We start from the raw sequence: 24,635 nt of genomic DNA on the forward strand, positions 1-24,635 counted from the left end.
AATTTCAAAAAAGACACTTGAGGTAAACACTGCATTTAGAAAAAAAAACTGTAACAGCAAAAACTCAAAAATCATTTTCCATCAATGAAAATCAATTTTTATAAAAAAGAAGATTCATTTTCTCAAAGAAAAAATAAAAACATGAGCAAAGACATTTTAATAGCTTTATATATCCTCTAACATAACCAACAGATAGACCAACATTATCACCCAAAATAGCAGCATAAAAGAGGCTGGAAGGGTTTGCCTGGGTTTGTTTAGTTCAACCCCTCTGCTAACACAAAGTCAAGTAGAGCAGTTTAAATCCAGGACTGCACCCAGCTGGTTTCTGAATATCTCTAAGAATGGACACTCAAAAATGTCCCTGGCCCAGTGTGTGTCCAGTCTCACTGCAAAAAAGCATTTCCTTGTGTTTAGGTGGAATTTCATGTGTTTCACTTTGTGCCAATGGCCTCTTGTTCTGTCAGCGTGCACTGGAGAAGACTTCATAGAGAAGAGTCTCACTCTTCTCCACTCTATCTCAGCCTGGAAGAGAGAGGACCTAGGAATTACCTTTTTGTGGCCTTCTAGTTCCTGAAGGGAGCCTACAAGAATGATGGAGAGGAACTATTAATAAATTAGTGACAGGAGAAGAGCAATGATTTCAGACTGAAAAATGGTAGATTAGAAAGAGGTTTAGATTAGATATTAGGAAGAAATTCTTCAATGTTTGGCTGGTGAAGCACTAGAACAGGTTGTGAAAAGAAGTGGTGGATACCCCATGCCTGGAATGCTCAAGGCCTAGTTGGATAGGAAGAATCTCAGGTAGCAAAAGTTGTCCCTTCCCCATCATTGTGGGGGCATCAACCCAGCACCACCACTATAATTCCTAAACAGCTAAACCACATGATCCAGTGCCTGATCTAGATCCCTCTTAAACACCTCCAGGGATGGTGACTGCACCACCACCCTGGGCAACTTATCCCAGTGCCTGACCCTGCTAACAGGGTAACAAATTTTTAATATCTAATCTAAATCTCCCTTGTCTCAATTTAAGGCCATTTCCTCTGGTACTGTCATTGGAGGCACAGGAAGGGACCAACCCCATCCCACAATGTCCAGAGAGTTGTACAGACCCATGAGGTTTCCCTCTCTCCTTGAGACTAAACAAACCCATCTCCCTCAGGAGTTCCTCATAAGACATGTTTTCTAGACCTTTCAAGATCCTTGCTGCCTGTCACTGGATGTGCTCCAGCACCTCCGTGTCCTTTAAGGGTCCCAGAACTGAACTCCAGGTGTGGCCTCACCACTGCTGAGTACAGGGGAAGAGCACACACTGGCTCATATTGAGCCAGCTGTCAAACAGCACCCAAGGTCCCTTTCTGTTGAACAAGCAGCTTTCAAGACTCTTCTGCCCAAATCTGTGGTTCTGCAGGGATTACTGCAATCCCAATGCAGGATCTGGCATTGGGGTTGCATCTGAACATCCTGCAGTATCCTCAGTCCACTGACCAAGTCTGTTCAGGTCTCTCTACAGAGCCTTTATAGCCTCCAGCAGATCAACACGCTCACACAACTTGGTGCCATCTGCAAATTCATTGAGACTACTCTCAATCCCCATCTCCAGATCATCAATAAAGATGTTAAAGAGAACTGGCCCTAAAACTGAGCCCTGGGGAACACTGCTAGGGACAAACTGACAACTGGCTTTGCTCCATTCACCACAGCTCTCTGGGCCCAGCCATCCAGCCTGTTTTTTACCCATTGAAGAATACACCCATGCAAGCCAGCTTTTCTAGAAGGATACTGTGGGAGATAGAGAATGCTTTACTGATGTCTAGATAGACAACATCCACAGCTTTCCCTTCAACTACTAAGCAGGTCACTTTGTCACAGAAAGTGAATCAGGTTGGCCAAGCAGGAGCTTCACTTCATAACTCCATGCTGGCTGGGCTTGATTCCTTGGTTGTCCTGCCTGTGCCATGCAATAGCTCTCAGGATGCTCTCTTCCATGACCTTGCCCAGGACCAAGGTTAGGATAGCCTAACCTTGTAGATAGTGTAGCACGATGCTCTGCCCTGGAATGTGGTTCAGCCACTGGACAATATCCTATTTGCAAGGCTCTCAGTAATGGATTGAGAGGGAGAGTCACGTGCTGCTTTTGGTGTTGAATTATGCTAGAAACAATCTGGTTCACTAAACCTGAATTAATATCCTGATTACTGAGACAACTGGAGACATGTGACTGGCAATCAATCACTTTATACTTTATACTTTATACCACATTCTCATGTGGTTAGCTTCTTCTAACATATTCCTTCTTGCAGTATATATGAAGTTTCCTCCTCTAAAGTGGGACTGCCTCTTCGAGGATACTCCTTGAGGCTGAAAGAGAACTGCCCACAAGCATTGGTATTGTGAGTTACATCAATCTCTACTTAATAATTGCTTATTTTTGCTAGCTTTAGTACAATTCCTTTGATATAATACAGTATTCTATCTTATACTATATGCTAGTAGTACTTTCAGATTTTATATAAGTATTAGTAAGTGATTCTGATTAAGATATTTTGTCTGATCATTTGTCATCATAAATAATACATTTTATACATCTGATACGCCACCTTTAATTCTGTGAGACAAAGTTATGTAAACTGTTGACAAAAGACTGGAGCTAAGATTGGATTCAGGTGCACCCAGGCTCCTCTTAAAAGGAGTTTAGGAAGCAAGGAGGTCCTTTCTGTACCTCATGGTTCAACAGCACAGCTTCTCTAATAAACTTCATCTGAAGCTCACACTCCCACCTGTGACAGACTTACAGGCCTATAGTTCTCTGGATTATCTTATAAATGGGCATTATATTTGCTAATTTCCAGTCAGCTGGAACTTCTCCACTAAAACAAAGACTACTGTTAAATGATTGAGAGTGATTTGGCAACTTCTTTTGCCAGTTCCCTCATTATTCTGGGGTGTATCCCACCACAACCCATGTTCCTTAAGGTCCCTCCCAACCCAGGCCTTCCTACAATTCTATGAGCAACAAGTGCTTTCCAACTCTTCTTTCCAGGGCTGTACACATGGGATTCTTTCAAGCAGGTCTCTGAAGTTATGTATGGAACAGTATTGGTGGCTTTTATACTAGCAATGACTTCTTCCTCTAAGCATTTTTTTGTAAATGTGTGTGAAACTCCGTAATAGGAAATTGATATTTCAAACATAAGATATCATAATGCTAGTAATGTAAGATATCCCGCACTGAGAACTATTCCAAGGCAGAGGTGAGGACTAATTTTGCATTTTTCCAGGTTGGCAGGGTTTCAGTGCTTTTTCATTCTCATGTCCTTTTTATATATTGAAGTATTTAGCAGAGATAAGAACAAGAAAGAGATAATGCTGTTATGCTGTTAAAAGGCTTTTTAGCAGATGCAGAAACAGAAATACCTATCAAAACAATTGTTTGCATAATCATGACATAAACAAGCTGCAATTAGACTGTACTTAAAATTTCATTATGCTGCTCATTATGACCAAGATATCCTGTTTGTTCTGCCTGTTCAAACAGAAAAAACCCCAATCCTTCATAAAAGCAATTCTTTAACAGTGTTTCAGAAGGAAGCTGTAGCTGGTAAACACATGTTCTTATGGGAAATTGCCATAATCCTGACTATATCCCAGCAGGCTCTGAAAATATTTCTCACAAAGTCTCTTACATAAAATCTACCACATATGTACAGCAGACCATGTTTCACATCCTTTTAAGGAATTTGTGAGATTAATTAAGAGGACGTTACACTTGCTTTTCTTTCCAAATGTCTACCTCTTGCAACAGGTATTCTGTAGTATTTATTTTCTCTCTTATTTTCATAGTTTCTGCACTACCATGAACCAGTAAAAGAGGCTGTGAAAGTTTACAACTAGATCCCCTATTGACAGTGTCTTTACTGTCAACTTCTTATGGAGCCTATCCAACACACAAACTATTGATAAATCCATTTCTTTACATTTGTACCACTAAACTCCAACCATTCTTCCAGGACATTTTCAGAGAAATCAATACACTTGCTATTTTTTATGTGGTTGCTAAGAGGTTTTGAAAATCAACACAGTAGTTATTTTTTATATAGTTACTAAGAGGTTTTGAAATGGAACTCACTTTTTTCTTTTTCTTTTTTTTTATTACTATTGACTGATGTGTCAAAAAGAACATAAACAGACTAATACAGCTCCCTTACTAATTGTCATTCAGCTAAATATCTATAAGCTATTAGGGACATTTAAAAGTCACAAATTTCTGGATGAGGAATGCTAACTGATGAAAATTTTAATACACTTCACCATTTGAAAAATGTAGATAACTCTTCACAATCTAAAATGAATAGAACGGTTTTCTCACTTCTTAACTGAGTTTTTGCCCTCTTGCATCAAACAAGACAATTCAGTTAGAGAAAATGAGACTACATTATAGACATGGAAAAATTCTCAGTGCAACCAGAGAAAAATTCAAGAAGTATCTCGATCTATATTTTAAATATAGTTTATTTGATATTCAAAATCAGAAGCCTAGCAATTAGTCTTTCTGAAAAGCTCTTTGATCCAGTATCACCTACTGTAATTATCTATTTTTATCAAAACCAGAATCAGTAGCAATTAGAAATCTGCCAGGACTACTGTGTATGTTATCTCATACCTCATCTCCTTTTGAAATTGTTGTTTTTTCCAGAATTGTTTACCAAACACATCAACAGTCATGCCTCATTGTCTTCTACTCATTGGAACAAAACTGACTTTTACAATTTGTGCAATTTGAAATTATGTGTTCAAAAGACAGCAAGGGTAAGAAAGGGGGTGGTACTTCTGGTTACACTTCTGATCTGTGTAATTTACTAAATCTGTAAAAAGTGGATTTAGAACTCCTCTATTCTGATTTACCAGCATTATGCTCATGCTTAGGCTGCGTTTGTAGAATAGCTGCAGCAAATGCAGGAGGGAAAGAAAAATGTCAGACCTTTAATGAACATAGAGAAACTTATAACCAATGTCCTCCATACTGAAATCCCACAGATTGTAAGATTAATTTTTAAATGACTGTGCTTTCCTTTACCACACGTAAAAATATTGCAATAGTATTTTTAACTTTTTGGATGTTAGTTGGCCACAATGACTTGCTACTACAGTTGGACCACAAATGTTCTACCACTAAAGTTTAAATCTATCTCTTGGTTTTGACTCCACACTATAAATTACAAAAATAAACAGGAAAATTTTTCATTTGCACTTCTGTTACTTTCCATCCAGACTCTACTCTCTAGAAATTATTCAGACTTCTCTGTGTTGCTCTTTAAAGGCCAAGGTTTTAAGTGCTCTATTTAGAGTACTCTAGCTACTTCTGTGGGTGTCACAGATAATCAAAGACACATGGAAAGGAAATGAAGAAGCCAAAAAGCAGTCTTGTTGTCTGGAAAAACCTCAGAATACATGGACATGGGTGACAACAGTAGGAAAAATCAGAGCTGTATAACAGGAAATCTTTGCAACTTACCGAAACAGTTTAATTAGAGCCTAATTTTAAAGCATATGAAGCTGAATGAACAAAATTTAGCTGCAAATTAATGGAAAATTGGGGCAATGACATCAAAGTTTCAAATGTACCTAAACCTCTCAAGACATTATAGGATGAGCCTATCACAACTGTTAAATTTTATTTACTTTTTACATAGTCTATGCAAATTAAAATACATTTTGTTTTCTTTTATATGTCCTACTCAAACGTCACTAAATCTGTAGTCATTTGTAAACCTACCAAACGTAGTCAGCTATAAAGAGTGAATTAGGATGTTTAATAGCTGAAGATGATCAGATAGGCCCTTGCAGTAAACCAGTAGGGAGTAATAGAGACACAGTTACTTCCTGAGTGATTTGGAATTAAGCTATTTTCTCTGTGGTAGCCTCATTTTTGATCGACACCAACTACACTTCTGTTCACAGCAACAAAAAAAAGCATGCCTAAAGCATACCAAAGACAGCTAATTCTGATCTCTGGTTATATTAACTAATACCCCATTCTGGTTTCTAGCTGCTGGCTTTCACAAGAGAAACAAACATGTAGCTTAGGATGACCTCTGAGAAAAACTGCAATTTAAAATATGTAAGTTGTATGCCCAAACTGTTTATCATACATAGCAAAGAACTGATGTTTCACCACTGAGCTATTACCTTCATTTCCAGACCCCTTCAAGTCCTTCACCTCCACTGTGATGGCCTGAACTACACTCTTTTCTAGTTATGACTCTTGGGCCCACCAAGAGCAGCTGTTACATTTAGCAGAATCTATTGACAGGGATTTGAAAGAATGTATGACCAAATACCACACTCTCTTATTTTTTCACTCAAAAATTATGTCAACCAACATTTCTATTCCTAGTTCTAGAAGGATGTAAAAGAATAAAATTAAAAACTGGGAATAGAGGAAATCCCCCCCTTCCCAGATTGACAGTATTTGGCAAACAGCAGCTTAGCATGACAAGTATTTAGTTGTCTGCAAATGAGAAGTAGGCAGAAACACTGATTGGCTAGACTTGGTTCAAAAATCTAAGCAAACAACTAACAATCAATGTTAAAATGTTTAGTTTTTGAGTAAACAATATTGTCATAGGAAAGCTTGTGCTAGTGGATAGTAGTTACTGTAATTTGTAGTTTTATTAATGTAACTTTCAGCATCTATAAAACAAATCATCAGTCTTGGCATGTGTCCAAGGTACAAGTGTAGTCGCTTCACTGGCAATAAATACAGTCAGCTAGGCAGTGTTGTAAGACTGTTATTCCATTTTTTCCCAACAGAGGAGTACTTCTTTTACTGCCTCTTTTTCATGCATATATACACTGAAACAATCAACCAGTCAGGATCTCTCCCACTTTAGGGAAGGGAAAACAGCTTTAATACTACTTAGGCAAATAAGCACCAGTTGCAACTGTTTAAGAGATTATTCCTTTTAAACAAGTTCCAATCTTTTCCATTCACTTGCTGCAAGGTAAAGGGGCATTACATCTGGTGAGAAAGAGGAATGAGGATTTCCTGATTTGTATATCGTACTACACAGAAGAAAGCGTTGCCAATCCCAGAAATTGAATATTGGAATACTGACAAAGTTATGAACTTCATGTGGTCCAGGATGTTCATATGGTGTTTCAATTACACAGATGATTCACAGATATTTATCAGAGCCATATAGTCTAAAAAGGAACTTTGGATGGCTATGTCAGTTAAGCAGTTAGCTACTACTGATGAATATGAACTTAGGCTGCTTGTTATCTAGCAAATCTGTCTTTGAAAAAGTACAGTCTTGCTATTCAAAAGACAGTTGTTACTCTTACAAATGCTATTAGGAGATAAGAGATGATGCCTTACAATTCCAGCAGAACCATGCTGGGCAAAGAAAAGAGTATACTGTCTTGCAGCTGTCAGAGCCCAATTTGTCCAAAATCCTGGATCCAACTGTTTCCAGCCCTCACAGCCAAGTTCTCAAAGTTCTGACCATTAATGAAGAATTTCACCCTCCCTGGCTGTTCAAACACCCACAGATCCAACACTGTCACAAGTGCTGAGACCAGCAAAACTGAGTTTTGTGGCAGTACCATTCTTTGAGGATTTGCAGAAAAGCATGCAGAGCTATAAAGTGCTGGAGAGTCACACACAGAAATACTAAGTAGCTTATGAAAGAGTTTCCACAAGAGATCAGGCACATCTGTAGAACTGTAAGCAATAAAGACACTAATCTCTCCCTTAACTGATAGATCCAAAGAGCCTATCACCAGAATACTTAGGAAGATACATTCTTCCCTGTAAGATCACAGCAACTTTCCTTTTACCTGCAAGTTAGTTAATGCTTGTACAAATCCTTTAAAAACCTAGCAGGACCTTTTAAGCATGAAATGCTTAATCCTTTAATGCTGAGGAGAGTGGCTCTTTCCTTAAGGAAAGCAAGGTCTAAGTAAGATATTTCAGAATCAACTGGCAGACTCACTAGGGCAGAAAATACACCATTGTATACTTCTTTAAATATAGAAACAAGTACTGAATATAATAAGCAATTCTACAGTATATCCTGCTCTACCTAATCTACCACAGAACCAAAAAATCAGATTTACACTGAAGAAGAAGGCAGGAATTGTTCTTAATGTAAAAGATTCACCCACCCACCTGAAATCCAGAATTGCTGCATCAGCCAGTCTCCAAAAATAAACTTAAGTTAACTTGTAACATATATGTACTTCTCAATTCAGATATTTGAAAAGCTCCCTTTGAGTCTAGAAAAGAGGAAGCACTGATTATTCATCCACTTTCACCAGTGAACGATGCAGAAGTTCTAGAAGCAGCTGTGCTGACTCCAGACCATCACCACTTCCATCAGCCAAGACAGGGAACCTTAAAGTATGCCACAGAGTTTGAGTGAGGGATGCAAAACAATTATTACAGTCTCTTTCTTTTTAATGTACACATATCGATTTACTTTACAAAGCAAAAAAGAGAATTATTTCCTTTGCTCTGCAGAATTACAGTGACGAAAATATCAGCTTTGGAGATTTTTTCACTTTCTCAATTTTAAGGAAGCCATCTTCCTCAAAGAAGTTTATTTATTACATTGCCATTCTGCAGGCCCATGTCTAGAAAAATTACAGCTGCAAATATTTAAAAAATATTTTGAAAGTGTTGTAATTTTTCAAGCATCTTCATTGGTTTAAACCACTCCATTTATGGGAAAAGCAAATTTATTTCTGTTGGTCCTGGTGAAACTTTTATTTTCCACATTGCAGTTGGAGATCTAAAATACATTTAGGGAACATTTTACTACCTTATACCTGTAATTAAAATATGAGTTTTGCTTTCTTCCCCATCACAATCATGAGCCTTCATATGTTTTAAAATATTAATAAAATAAGAAAAAGAAGCCTTTTTTTTTTTTTTAATTCCAAACTGTTCCAAGAGCCAATATTAAAGCAATGACTTGACAGTGAAATATTTTCTTATGGAGGTTCCAGTAAGATTGAATTTATGATTTATCACACTGTACTACCCCATAATCAACATAACCTCTGAAACTGTAAGATCTCAGCAACATGTAAAAAGCAGATCCGTCAGGGTCTGTCAGGGATTTTTCCTTTGATTTTGAAGGTGAAAACCATAAAGGATATCATATCAATGAGTGGACTAAACCAAAACAAAAGCAACTGAACCAAAGGAAAAATATTACATATCCTATCAAGGGTGTGTATGTTAAACCTTGAATAACGTTAAATGAGACCAAAAGCATAATCTGGAACAACCAGTAATAAAACAGAACATACACAATAGTGGGAAACCAGCTATTTATACATTTTGTAGCACTGAATATACAAAGGCTCAAGTTTAAATTGTGCAGCTAGTAACTAGTTCATTGTACTTCCTCTGAGCTTTAAAAATATTTTCTTAAGCAGAACTGGCCAAAGACTTTTCAAATACATTTGTTTTGAGTACTGGTAATTCAACACTAACACCAAACCCAGGTTAAAATAATAACTTCACATATAGATCTGGAGATTGTGTATGACATAATTTTCCATAGAAAATTATGATCGAGCAGGAATTTAACAATTCTGTTCTTCAATCATTTTAGAAGTGAAATCTGACCAGAAAAGCTTTCTTTACAAACTAATCTTAAAAGACGCTCATCTTTTTTCTCCTCCTGAAAAATTTCAGGGAAAAATCCCCACTGCTATTCCAAAGTGTAACTCCCTGGAGAAAATGTACAAAATGTTTGCAATTACTAGGAAAAGTCCACTGAAAATTGAATTTATTATTACTAGTGGAAATTCAGCAGATGAACTAACAAAATAAGGTTGAGTGTTGATTATTTTTAATAACTTCCTCTTATATCAGTAAGATATGGCAGAAATTAATTTTATTTCATGTTACCTATCTGTTCTACCAATGCCAATGCAGGAAGTTCATAAATGTGAATCCTCAGGAGGCTGACATGCATCACTGAGAACAGTAAAATGAATGGTTACACATCTGCAGTCTGAACTTTGAGAGGAATACAAGCAAACAGTGAATGTGCATTTTTCAAATGATTGTACCCATTATTTTCCACTGACTCATGACTGTTGGCAGAAATGAATAATACATTTTACTATGCAGAGGTTCAACAATCACAAGTACAGAGAGCATGTATGTGTATATATCCATCTTCTCTGCATACATAATACTAAGGCTATAGGTTTTCATCTGTTTTTTATACTTAAACATCAAATAATTTATAATGCAGAATTGTAAAATATATACAGAACATTGCATCAATCATGTAAAAGTACAAGTCCTGTTCAGCATTTCTGTAAATCCTTCATTAAACCTGGATTTGAGCCCAAACCAAAGACTTACACAGATCAAGTCATGGTCACTTGGAACACTGAGAGACATAAAATACTGTGTTATTTCAAGATTATTTGCAGCTCTCTTCAATATTTCAAAGAATATTAGTGACAAATACAGTGCATTCCACAATAAAGCCATTGCTTATGCCCTTTAAATTCAGGAAGCAACTGCTAAACAAGGAATGGGAAATCAGCTGACCTGAGTCCTGAGGTAATTTTACACAACCAGTACACTTGTAACATACACATAGAAAACATAACTAACTTTCAGTAACATCGTCAAATAAGAAGGAGTTTGTGAATACTGATAATGTCTTGCTCTGCATCTCTACACTCCCTATCGGGATTTGTAAGATACCATACGCCACCTCTCAAGACATAAATCATTACAGGTTCTGTATGGAAATACACAGAAAAAACTAAAATTCAACCAGTATATCCTAAATGGTGGCTGAAAGTGTAAAGCACATATGTCACCTAGAAACACTTCAAAGCAGCAGTAAACTTTACTGAAGTAAATAAGCAGCATAGAAGAATATGTGTGTGTACTTGAGCAAGACTTCAGAGATCTGCATTTGAGGAGAATTAAGCAGAACATTAAAGAAATTAATGATTCAATATGGTTCCAAATCAACTCAAGAAGAAACTGATACATAAAAATATGCATGATATTTTGATTTAACAACTTTTTACTCCAGGTACAGTTTGAAAAGTACTGTGCTGTCAAAGCACTCACAACTTCTAGTCTTTTGGCAAAAGCAATGAATATCAAACATCTGCAGGGCTGTTGTGAGTTCATGAACTACAGAAATAAAAAATATGCCTTTTTGGTAGCCTAGTTCTTATGTAAAAATCCAAAAATAATACACCCTAGTAACCACATCCACAAGGAACCAGATACTTGGCCCCAAAGTAAGACAGAGAAACATAGGGCTTATGGCAACTACCACCGCTAATACAGGCTCCAGCACTTCTATTAGGATGAAATCAAGCATAGCAGAGCTCAGCCTTTCCAAATCATGCCGTGGTTTTGGGGGGAGGTGGAGGATTCTGTGTCAATGTCTTTAATAAAGCAGATGTGACTTACTGCACTCTTGTTTCAAACCATAAACTGAGGTTTCTCTTCTTTCTCTGAATTACTGGCAGTAGCACTGGGCAGCAATCTTTTGTAAGTTTTTGCTCAGTACAATAATTTCAATTAAATTCTATTATTTTATACTGAAGTTTTGTTACAAAGATCCTGACTTTAGTTTCTCTCCTTAATACCTTGCATCCTTATTCACCTTATCTTCTTCAGGTACTGTTCATAGAAAAATAAGGAACCAATTTAATCAGTATATCATCCCCATAAATCTTCCTAAACCTTTTTCTTTTAAACCTAAATCTTTTTGCTGAAGAACACATTTCATTTATAAGTGTTGTTTCAATAAAACCAAGCAGTTGAAAATACCTTTAGCATACTTTTAATGTTGAAAGCATCTGTTAGATCATGTTAGGGTTTGAGGTTATTTTAATTATTATTATTTTTACACAGACGAGTAAAAGGAATTTTTCAAACACTTCCTTGCATCTTCCTTTTCCCATTTAAATTACTCAACCAAAGTTCAATAATAGTCCAGTAGAATTTCAACACCTTGTAGCTCCATAATGGCCTGCTCAATTATTTCTAGAGATATCCTGGAAAAGAATTAATGCCAAACAGGCATTAACTAAGTTTGCAACATTCAAATGCTGTACTTGAAGTTAGAAATTTAGGACTTGCCTTCTTTACATTTCCCTGCCAAAATCATGCATGCAGTCCCATGATGATTTCTTGCTTCATGTAAGCTTTAATTATAAAGTCAAGGGGAAATGCCTACGAATGTAGATTTTCTGCTTCAAGGGTCAGAATATGCCAAATGTATCCACCATTTGTATGAAGTCTATGACTGTCTTGCTCACTTGTGGGAGGCCTGTTTTCTCTGCAATCACTTTCCTGTGTTTCCAGTTTTGCAACTACACCCTTTTTTATTCTCTCCTTTTATATTTTTTGGCTGTCAATTCCACTGCCCCATCCTTTGTGCCCTGAAACTGACTAGAACATCTAAGAGCTTCACTCTAGCAAAATCTGATAATCCAAATTTCAAAACTGAATTTTCCATTGACACAAGGTGAATTCCAGTAACAGTCAGGGTTGGGGGGCAGCAGTGGGTAACCAGCATTACACTTCAATTTGGGATATCAGCCAGCCTCACGCAGGGCTCGTCATACAGAGCATATATATGTGCACATGGCGCCCATGGACCAAAAGAACCAAACCTCAAACTCAAAAAACCAAACCTTGAACTCAAAAAACTCACTCCAGGAGTCATGCTCCATGTCAGTCAGACCAACCCACTTTCATTTGAGACTATTTGATGAATACATTTCACAAATATTATATATGCATATATTACAGGTTTTACTTTTACTATGTTTACTTATAAAGCAAAAAATATTGAAAATACAAAAAAAATTTTGCATTTATACTGCAAACATTAACCTTCCTCTCACTTAGAAATGACACTTGACTATTAACATCCAAGCAAATATTTGCATTTTGATAAAATTCAAATTAAGACAGAAGAGAAACATCACAATTTTTCATACTTTATTCTGTAGACATAGAACATGATGTTGTTTGCAAAACTCCTTAAAAATTAAACAGTGCAAACTACTGTAAATTTAAGCACTGTCAAAAAAGAACTTTTTATTTCCACTATAGTTTGGTGGAAACTGGAATATTCAGTGAAAAACAGCTAAATTATTCCGGAGAGACATCTATGCCCCTGAAACTAGAATGCTGTCTTCTGAAACTGTCACTGTTTTCTCATTTCAGAAATAGACTGCAACTGCAGCTCTTATGCTCTGCAGCTATACAAGGCTATTCTATATAGAACACTGCTATCCTCTATTATTTGTTTAAAATGTTATGGGTAGCAGATACAACCAGCACTAGTGTTCACCTACGCAGCTATTAGTGCTGTAATAAACTGTGGGAAGAGGTTGAGAAATGCCAATTAGAAATAGTACTATTCTTTTAAGCTGAAATTTTGTAGTCTTCAGAGATTCCTAAAACCCTTCATTTAAAAAAAAAATGAAAATATGTTAAAGAAATGAACCTCACTACCTCGCTACATCAAAAACCACAATTTTACAAAATTTACGCATGAGCACATTTCTTGTTTGTACTGATTTGGATGCACGGACTAACTGAAGGATCCCCCTTCAATGCTTTGCAAAAGGTGATCTGTCTTACACAGATCACACACAAACTACTCAGAAATATCAGGTGTGCATATTCATTTCTTGTGTTCCCCTATCCAGCATTTAACCAGCCTAAATTTATTTAAAATTTTAGACTGCTGAGGTCCTATAGCAAGCGGAAGATATCTTTGCAGCTTTTTTCATGGATACTTATCAGTAATGTCCAAGTGTTTCACAAACATTCCCCAATTAATTCATAGTCTTACAGATTACAGGATGAGAAAGCATTATTATCCCTCTAAAGCTGGAAACAAAGAGACTTAGAGGAAGCCACAGAAAACCACAGCAGAAGGACCAGAATGAGAAGCATGGGAGCACACAGGTATTCCTGTATATCCATCCACATCTCCAGACTACTGATCACTGCCAGAAGTGGGAGGTGGCTCTCACTCCAGTTCACTTACCATACAACCCAACACCAAAAGACTCTATGAAGATAACATAAATAAGAAAGCACACATATTTCCTGTCTACAGCCATGCTATGTTTTGGATTGTGCTTAGCAGTGTGCAAGGCTATCATCACAGAGCCAGAGACACAGACTATTCCCAGTAGCCTTGTGTGTATTAGTTATAACAATGTTTCTTCTTTTCACAGTGCTTCACAGAACCACAAAACAGCTGAGCATGGAAAGGAGTTCTGGAGATCATCCAGTTCAACCCAATGCCCGTGTCTCATCTAAAGCCTGCTGCCCAGGACTGCATCCATGTGGTTTTCAAGTATCTCCAAGGATGGAGAGATATTCCACCACCTCTGAGAAACCTGTGCCAGTTCTGACCACTGTGATAAGCTTCTTCCTCAGCAAGGCTGCTGATGACATCAAGCTGACAGTGTAGCTGACTCTCCTGAAGGGCAGGATGCCATCCAAAGGGACCTGGACAGGCTCAAAATGAGAGCACATGGGCTTGAGATGAAGCTCAAAAAGATCAAGTGCAAGGTGCTGCACCTGGATTAGGGCAATTCTCGGTATCAATCCAGGTTGGAGAATGAAGAGATTGAAAGCAGCCCCAAGAAGGACTTGGGGGTGCTGGTGGGCGAGAGGCTGGACATGACCCAGCCATGGGCACTGACAGCCCACAAAGCCACACGTGTCCTGGGCTGCACCAACAGCAGTGTGGCCATCAGGGGAAGGAGGGGATCTGCTCCTCTGCTCTGCTCTGGTGAGACCTCACTGCAGTGTCCAGGGAATCACTGTTAAGACTCTACAAAATTTCAGCTTAAAATAATTGTACTGGCGTCCCAACACAGGAAAGACAAGGACCTTCTGTATCAAGCCCAGAAGGGGCCCACGAAGATGATCAAAGGGATACAACATGTCTCCTGAGAGAACTGGGATTATTCACCTTGAAGAAGACTCTGAGGAAACCTCATTGTGGCCTTTGGTACCTGAAGAAGGACTACAACAAAACTGGAGAGGCATTTTATACCGTGACTGTGGAAATAAAACCAGAGGCAGTAGTTTCAAACTAAAAAGAGCCAGTTTAGTTTGGGTATGAGGAAGAAATCCCAGTTTGTGGGACTGGTGAGGCACTAGAACAGGTTGCCCAGAGAAGTGGTGGATGTCCCACTCTCTGCCCCACACTCTGAACCTCAACAGTTTGAAGGTGCTGGAGCTGTTAAACATAAAGAATTAATTCTTTTCATAACAAAAATATTAGGCACTCTTTGATAGTTGCTTTACAAAAAGATGTTGCTACTGTCAATTTGCAGTTCTCTACTATATTTTCTTCTCATAAGTGAAAAGAATTAGATAATTTATTCAAGACCACTTGTGGCAGAAACCAGGCGTAGCTTGCATTCTTGTGCAAAATCCAATGAAGAGTGTTCTTTTTCCTTAGAAAGGTGTCAAGGACAGGAGTAAGAACCACTTCTTTTAAAGAACTGTTTGATGAAAGATAAGAGAATATTTTATCTTTTTAGTTTAACCATTTATCTAGAAAACAAAATATTTTCTTGGCAAAAAAGTAAGCTCTAGCATTGCACAACACTGAAAAGCTCAGCTTTACCTTACTCGTCTACAGTATATCTCATGTCATAGTAACACATGAGAGTCTATTTTGTATTCCTCTTTGACAGTACTGATTTTATGTGAAATATTTTTTGGCATGAAAAAAAATTGCACTAACTAATCCTTTTATGTTTTAACTTTTAAGCCATGTTTTCTCCTTTGTCTTTGTTAAATAGCATGGAAAGTGCACAGTGAAAGAATTAGACACTTGACAGATGTTTTCAGACTATATCCTTAGATACAGATCAGCTGTTTTATTTTGTTTTGTTTTTTTTTTTTTTTTGTTGGTTTATTGGTTTTTAATGCAGAAAGAAAATAAATTTCTGCATAAAATTTACTGAAATCTGATGTGCAACTATACCTTTTGTCAAACTTTACTCATACAATAGAGTACCTTAATAAGAAGGTTCACTGACTTCATTTTCAAACAGATGGAGTAACTTAACAATTAATCTGACAAACCAAAAATAACCCTTACTACATAAACTAAAAAAAAATCCCCAACAACAAAACCCTCAGAAACCAAAACAAGAAATTTTTAGAAGTGCAAGGATCCTCCTTTTTTCCTCCCCATAACTGTGCTCTAGATTCAATGTTTTGATACAGACCATTTTAAAATCTCACTTTCCAACTTTGCTCCTTAACCCAATCTCTCATCTGGATTTTAACACTTGCAAAATGTATGGTCTGGATATGATGGCTCTTTAAGGCTGAATTTAATCAAATTTGGAATAAAAAATTAATTTTTGGAGTGGAAATTTGCCAGAAATCTCTCTGACACTCTATTGCCCTTTCCTTACAGAGGAGAATTAATAATTCCTTACAGAGGACAATTAAATAGTGAGACAGTCAGTTAAACTCCATGGAAAAGGACACTACCTCAGTACAAAGAATAAGTGATACACACGCAGATGCAGGGCATCCACCAACAATGCTGCAGGAGGCATGAAGTGGGCATGCAGTCGTGAGTTTATGTCAGCATGTACAGGTGTATCCACCACAGTGCAAATCTAGAGAGGACAGTTAAAAATAGCAGTGGAAACAGATGAAAGCAGACTTCAGCATGGCTTAATAATCTGTCCGGAAGGCTTGGAAATTCCTCTCTTAAGTCTAGGCTGGCATGTCTTCACATTACATACAGATCAACGCAATTACAGAGCTGTCTGCATGTCCTGCAATCACACTACTCGACTGCAGTGTAGGTACATCCAGAAATAGTGCTACTGTAGATACGTTCATCTAAAAACTGCATTTGCAAAAAGCAAAGCCTGGAAGCATACTGTAAAGCATATGGGACTTGATGAGGAACATATGCTGGACAGAGTGTCTATTTTGCTAAATTCTATTAGCTGGAATTGTGGAGGGCTTCCCTTATACTTCTGTGCCATGCGTTGGTACACATGACCTGTACCACAGGTCACTCCTGTGGGGATTCAGAGTCAGGCCAAATTAACCTGAACCTTCAAGGACAGCAATTCACGCAGCTTTACCATCTACAGAAGAGACACCTACACTATACAGGCAAGTGGGAGAAAACTTGTAGCAAGTAAACAGCACTCATTCCTCTCAATTCCAACGCAGTACCAGAGCTGGGTTCTGAAGCCCTAACCCAAGCAGGCATTATTAGGTACCTACTGATTCAAGGACAGTCATTTCAGAAGAACATCAAGACATCAACACCTTTATTTATCAGTGCTGCTAACAGGGGCAGAATTTACTGTGATGCAGAAACCCAGAGTTGGTAAAACCCTTCAAATTCAGGACCTCCTCTCCTCCAACAGCTGTTTGCTGCATGGCAGCAACACTACAACTCCTCTACTGGCTCTAGCCTCTACTGGCTACATCCTCTCAAGGATGGTTTACTACCTTTTGTCCAGCCAGTCACCAAAGACATGCATGTATGTTCTAAAACTGTCTGCATGGTGAATGATTCACTCTGAAGAGATTTCGTATGCATTTTGCTAAATCACAACCAGAAGACAAGAAGGAATGCAGTTATTCAGCATATTTTGCTGCCTTGCCAGGAGAGTATAAAGACACACAAGAGCTAATGTTGACTCCGACAATTAAAGACCTGGTAGGAATTGGATCACAGCAGCAGGGATTACATACATGCCAATTCACCATGGGAAGAAGCAAGCTAGTGAAATTCATAAAGTTTTGGGTGCAGGGATAAACATTCTGTGCTGCTCCCTGTCTCTTTGTGGAAACCCCGAGCACATGCACTGTTGTGCTCCACTTAGTTGTCTGGACCTGAACATCTGAGGACTCAAACAGCAAAACCTCCACTCACCAGGCAGCACCATTCCAGCAAATTCCGCTAAACTGGGAGAAGCTGCTGACTCAATTGAAGAGATGCCCTGCAGACACTTTGACAAATTATAAGGCTGGGCAATCACCATCCACATGAAGCATAACAAGGGCAAGAGCCGTGTTCTGCACCTGGCACAGGGCACTCCTAGCTGTAAGGACAGACTAAGAGACTGGAGAAGGAATGAAAGCTCCCATGAAAGAGGATCTGGTGGTTCTGATGAAGAGCAAGTTGACTATAAATCAACAGTATGTGCTGGCAGTCAAAAGGCCCAAAAACATCCTGGGGTGCATCAAACATATGGAAGAATTGCCCCGAGCACTGCTCTCGGTTCTTGTCAGCAGAAGAACAACACCCCACATCCTGGGGTGCATCAGAGACAGCATCACCAAATTGGCCAGGGAGGGGATTGTCCCTCTCTGCTCTGTTCTGGGGCAGCCTCACCACGAGTGCTGGGGGCAATTCTGGGCACCACAACATTGAGCTGTTAGAAAATGTCCAGAGGAGGGCCATGAGGATGGTGAAGGGCCTTGAGGGGAAGCCGTGTGAAGAGTGGCTGAGGTCACTCGGTCTGTTCAGCCTGGAGAGGAGGAGACTGAGGGGAGACCTCACTGCAGTCACAACTTCCTCCTGAGGGGAAGAGAAGGGGCAGGTACTGATCTCTTCTCTGCAGTAACAGTGACAGACCCCAGGGGAATGGCCTGAAGTTGTGCTAGGGGAAGTTTAGCCTGGATATCAAAAAAAAGTTCTTCACACAGAGGGTGAAGGTTCTTCACTCAGGGGAGTGGTCACAGGACCAAGCCTGTCAGAGTTTCAATGTTAATGAGAAGTAAATAACTAGTGATGTATGTGTAACTCATTTTCCTGGTGATTCCAGGCTGTAACTCAAGGTAAGCTTTTGGCCATATCCTAGCAATAAGCACAAATATTGTGTTTTATCAGCATGTGAGCTGGCAAAATGGTAATATCCTAGATATTAACATAATTTGGACACATAACCGAAGACTCTTTCCATGTAACAAGAGGACATATGAGTACACTTATACTTAGCACAGTAGAATGTGGATCAAGGAGTATGACACAGCTTATTTACCTTAGGAGTACTCTGCTGCTTCTGTGTGCATGTGTGCAGTATATTTACAAGATATACCTGGCTTCATTTTGTTTGACTTTTTTTTTTTGTTTGTTTGCTTTTAACAGCATCTTCTAGACAGCTTTTACAAATATTCAAATAAGTGTCTCAACAGGCTGACACTTCAATATTTAAAATCTTGAGCCCATTCAAAAGCAGCTTGTGGATATTCATAAATTTACTACTGTGACTCAACTGGAACTGACAGCATAGCATACAAAAAGCAGGATATTTACATCTGAATTTTAGTTAAAGAGAATATGAGGAATGTACATGCACATATAAGCAGTTAAAGGTATTTCCTAATTCTGTAAGAAAAAGAGGCTAGTCAGTATGGCAAGATCCTGCAAAAGAACTACATGGATCAATAACCCACAGGGAACCACAGCTCCAAATCACAATTACATGCATACCCCTGTCATGCACATCACAGATTAACAGAATGGCTAGGGTTGGAAGGGACCTCTGGAGATCATTGAATCCAATCCCCCTGATAAAGCAGGCTCACCCAGAGCAGGTTGCACAGGATCATGTCCAGGTTGATCCAGGAAGGAGACTTGACAACCTCTCTGGCCAGCCTGTTCCAAGAAAATCATGCAGCACAGCCTGATATTTAGTCACAGATGTAAACAAGTTGGTTAAAATGGGGGGGGGGGGGGAGGGGGGGTTGAAGGGAAGCGCTAAGTTCCTAATTAGAATTTCATTTTAAAAGGAAAGCTCCAGATTGATTCAGTAACAATAAAACAGAAGCGGGGAGAAGGGGGAGGACTTATATATAAGAAGAGGTCATGTGGTACACTGTATTGAGTTTAAAAGATAAGGAAGACAATGCTTTTTTATCTGGTATAAACAAAAATAATGCCAGCAGTTTGACTGTAAACAAGAACTGAGGAGAAAGCTGAAACGAAAAGGAAATGATTATAGCAAACCTCACAAACCTAGTGCTATGTTTTAACTAAAAAAAAATACATTTTTAAGTGCTGCTTCATAGTTCTTTATGAAGTGCAAATCAGCCATATTCGTAATCAAAATAAGCTTTTGTAAACACCCTATAACACATAAGAAAACATACCTAATGAAGGATTGCCCCAGTTGCCAAACTGTGACAGCTGAATTGTACTTTCCTTTGATAACTCTAAGACCTTCACACCTTTGAGTCACTTGGAGCTTTATTGCAGAAGAAATCACAGTTCCACCTTAGAACAGGTAAATAGCAGATGATATTTCTACCACAAAAAGTAATTAATCATTTTCCCCCTCAGTTTAGAACTCTCTTAGAGACTTAAATCAATAAAGTATCTGATGCATATGTTCTATCTCCTTGTTTCCAATGGTTCCACTGTGCGTATAAATCTACTGTAGAACCACATTTGCATTTAAAGAGAAATTCTCTTGTGTTTACTATGCACCTGCTCCATGTAAGACTGACTTCTTTACCTCCTTTGAGAAACAACAGATCTGCCAGAAAAAGAGGGAGCTCAGACACATCACTACTCCAAGTCCTCTTGCCAATTATCTAAGCACCATTTCCTTCAGTTTAGTTTAGTTATGGTCCTATTCAGAGAAGAGTTGAAAATAATTACTATTTGCCCCTCCAAAATCCAATGTTTTTCAAGTTTTTCTAACATATTTTTCATTTTGACAATGATCATATAGATTTCAACTGTAAAAAATTACTGTATTTGCTAAGCAACACAGAGTAAAGCACTGGCAAAAAGATTATTTACAGATTTGCACATGAAAAAATATAAACTTTATTTTACTTGGCATCACTTTTAATTATGGCTGCATAAGGAAAGGTAAGAATAGTCTCCTCTTGACATCTACCTGAAAAGAGATGCAGGATTACTCCAGGAAAACTGAAATAAAAAAAACAATTGTTCCCTGCCTCCTTAGTCTTAATTTGAGGGTTGCCTCTTGAACTTCATGCACAAAATCAGAGACAGGCAAGGGTACAGATAAAGCTCCGATACAGACCTCATCTAGTCAGCTGAAATGTTTAAACACCAGATGAGGGAGATAACTTGCTGCATCCCACAAAGGCTGCTGAACTACTGCCTTTGTGTTCATGAGGTGCAGCATCACTGCTTCATGACACCAACCTATGTGCAAGGACCATCATCCCTGCACCACTGCTAACAGGACTTTTGTGCTGCCGTCTGTGACAGATGAGCCACCCCACGGGGCTGCCTCTGGCTGTCTGCTCCCGCTTTCTTGCCAGTATGTCCAGCATGTGGAGGCTGTGCTACTTGTGTATCTCCATTTCAGAGGACGGAAGCTACAGTAGCTGCAGTAGGGCTGCCATGCTTTCCCCTTCCTGCTTCTAATCAGACAAGTGCCCAAGGACAGAGCTACTGTGAAGTAGGCACAGGTCTGAGACATCCTGGAAGAGGACTGTGAGAAAGAGAGTTGTGCCAGTGCAGGTGGTATTCCACCTCAGGTGTGTGTGGAATTAACTCTTCTTGCACCTTTGGAGTCCACATGGGAACAGATTTCAGGTGCCAGGAAAAATGGACAATCGGGAATCAGAGGGACACTTCATAGTTTTTCAAGCTTTGTTGATGCCCAATCATGAAACAGTTACAAAATATCTGATATTTGGGATCATGATTTTGCAATTATGAAAAAGATTACTTATCACTTATTCACAGTACTCTGTGAAGGGACTGAATCTTCAAGGGTACCTTCAGACACCTTGTCTAAGCAGTCTAATTTTACATGCACCTCTTTGTAAACTTGGAAGCTGGCCTCAAAGAACTCATGACATACTTACTTTCCATGTTGCTGTCATTAGAGAAAAAGATATTAAGACAAGCAGCTTCTAGCTATTATAAGCTACTATCTTCTATGGAATTTCCTTATCTGAAAGACTGTCCAGCTCCTTATTCCAAAATGACACTTAAAAGCATTTTGAATAGACTGCACTGGACTGCTTGTTCAAAAAAGATGGAGATTTTTTTTAACCAGTCTCCTTGAATTTGCAGGTAACCCTACATCAGGCTAATACTCTGATGTAGTTTTATTTTACTCACACAGATCAGTCTTATACCACATACCCTTACAAAGGAAGCTTTTTCATTACAGGCCTTTTCGTGATGAGGCAAGGGTCTATTTGACTACTGAACAGGTCAAATCCTAATTGTTTCATTCATATGAAAAGTGCTTCTCACTGTTTTTGAACTACCTCTTGAGCAATCCCCCAAGCCTGCTCTTGTAACCAGCTTACCTGCTAAATCTTCAAAATATGGCTCCAGTATTCCACAAGGCATATTTTCAGGCTCAGCAGTATGAAGACTGAAGTGGTTTACCAAGTTCACCAACCATGAGCTCACGCATGAGCTAGTTGCAAAGGATTTTAGGGTGAAGAAACTCATGTTTATGTGTGGTAGTAAGGCAACAGGTCATGCTTTTTATGGCTTGCTGGAAGCACATGTAGTGCACATAACTCCTAAATTCAGTACGGGCAGGACACCATTAAAAGTCTGCTACAGCATGCTACACAAGGCTAAATGCATGCACATCTTTCAATATAATTTCTGACTGCAGGATCAGTGCTATTTGCATGAAATATAAAATTATTTTGATTTCCCAATGATATGATTGTATATCTTTCTTCAGCCATTTAAATATCAGAAAAAGATGCAAAAAGTCAAAGTGAGTTGCTTCAGAATTATTTTTTTAAACATTTTTTCAGCTCCCTTTTGCTGTTGGAATGCTGAGGTATAAAACGAGGCTAAGATGCTAAGATTTTCCATGGAAAACACAGGCAATAGAAGTTTTTTGGTGGGTTTTGGGGTGAGGGGACTTTTTGAGGACCAGTTGTGACTGATTAGTATCGCTATAAGAGATGTGGCTTTAAGCCAACCATTGAAAGTGCTCTGAGGTGATTAACACTGACAATGAAGACTGAGACGCTTTAGGCGCTGGTTTGCATCCAGTACCATCGGAACCTGATCCTCGAGCTCTTCTTTATATAAATTACATCTGCTCACATTAAGCGCTCATTTATGCAGGTATGAAAAAGGTTTGATCCCCTCTGCTGCAGAAACACGATTTTGGGCCGACCCAAGTATAAGCCTTGGAGCATGTTTCTATCAGACAACTTGGCATTTGTTTCCCCACAGTTACAAACATGCAACTCCTACTTGATTTTCTCCCAGATTTCGGCTTGCCCGGCGGGACAGGAGAGCGCTACCGGCTGGGTGCCCGCCCGGACGCCCGGCTCCGAGCAGAGCAGCGGCACATCTGCGGCGGGGGCGAGCGTCAGCGGCTTACCCTGCGCTACCGAGGCTTCGCGGCGGCACTTCGCGCGGCTGACATCACGTATGTGCTCAGCCTCACAGAAACCCCCCGAGTTTAGCCCTGATTTCATGCGGAAAGCACTTCCCCGGAGCGGGCTGGCGGGGGCAGGGCGGGGGCTCGCCCCTCGCCGCCGCTCGCTCCCGCCCGCCGCCCGGCAGCCCCGCTCGGCGCGCCGGGGACGCCTCAGCAGGGGAAGCGCCTCCAGAGCCACCCGCAACCCCCGCGGGGCACCCTGGGCTCGGCTCCGCGCCCCCTCTCCCGCCGCCCCGGGGTCAGCGCTGTCGGCGGCAACAAAGCCCCCGTCCGCTCCGCTCCCCTCTGCTCACCTCACCCCCGCGCTCCGCTCGGCCGCGGCCATTCCACGGCAGCCGGGGTGATGGAGACGGGGGAAGGACCTAGGTGCCGCCTCTCGGCTGCCGCCCCCCGCCACTCCCCGCCGGCGCAGGCAGCACTCCGGCAGCGCCGAGCTCCCGGTGCCCCGCCCTCCGCCCCTGCCCTGTCAGCACGCAGCGGCCGGCAGGAGCGGGAGGAGAGGAAGACGGAGAGGGAAGGAGGGAGCCGGGGTCGGTGCGGCTCCGCCCGGCCCCGTGCGTCACAATGCGGGGGGTGCTGCCACGTGACGCGCGGGGCGGGGCGCGGCGGCTGCGCGGGGGCCGCGCGGGGCGGGCGGGGGCCGCGCGGGGCGGGCGGGGGCCGCGCGGGGCGGGCGGGGGCCGCGCGGGGCGGGCGGGGGCCGCGCGGGGCGGGCGGGGGCCGCGCGGGGCGGGCGGGGGCTGCGGCGCTGTCCCCGGAGCGGCGGCCTCGCTAGCGCCGTGCTGCCGCAGCCGCCCCGCGCGTCCTGCGCGCTTCGGGAGGGATTGCCCACGGCGTCTGAAAACGCTGCTCCGGCATGTCCAGTGCGAAACGCGTGGCACGCCGCTACGCTAAAAATAATGGAAATGCAGAGCTCAGTGCCTGAAATGCCGAGTTCAATCCACTCACATCTGTTTAAAATAAAATTCCGTCAGTTTGGGAGTAGATTTTTTTTTTTTTTTTGTAAAACCGGGAAAGCCTCGCTGCTTCGCTCTAGTTTACAGGTTCACGAGGACAGAGGTGGTGGCATCCTTGTACACCTCCCATCGACCTGGTCCCACTTGCCTTGACAAGAAACCAGCATTTTCTCAGACAGTGCTGCTAAAGGTGCTTCTGCACCCCGCCGCTGCAGGTGCTCG

The 24,635-nt window shown here is 40.4% G+C and overlaps 1 protein-coding gene across 4 annotated transcripts in view; it reads right to left on the bottom strand.

Annotated features, from left to right (window-relative positions):
* SNCAIP (synuclein alpha interacting protein) overlaps window positions 1-23,901 on the bottom strand; it is an 86,810-nt gene extending 62,909 nt beyond the window's left edge. For all 4 annotated transcript variants that reach the window (XM_021546231.2, XM_021546229.2, XM_021546230.3 and 1 more), the window contains exon 1: window positions 23,751-23,901. The gene's annotated coding sequence lies outside the window, so the exon portion shown is untranslated. The remainder of the gene's footprint in view (window positions 1-23,750) is intronic.
* Window positions 23,902-24,635: the final 734 nt, after the last annotated feature.

The sequence above is a fragment of the Lonchura striata genome, chromosome Z (assembly GCF_046129695.1).
Source record: "Lonchura striata isolate bLonStr1 chromosome Z, bLonStr1.mat, whole genome shotgun sequence".
Lineage (NCBI taxonomy): Eukaryota > Metazoa > Chordata > Aves > Passeriformes > Estrildidae > Lonchura > Lonchura striata.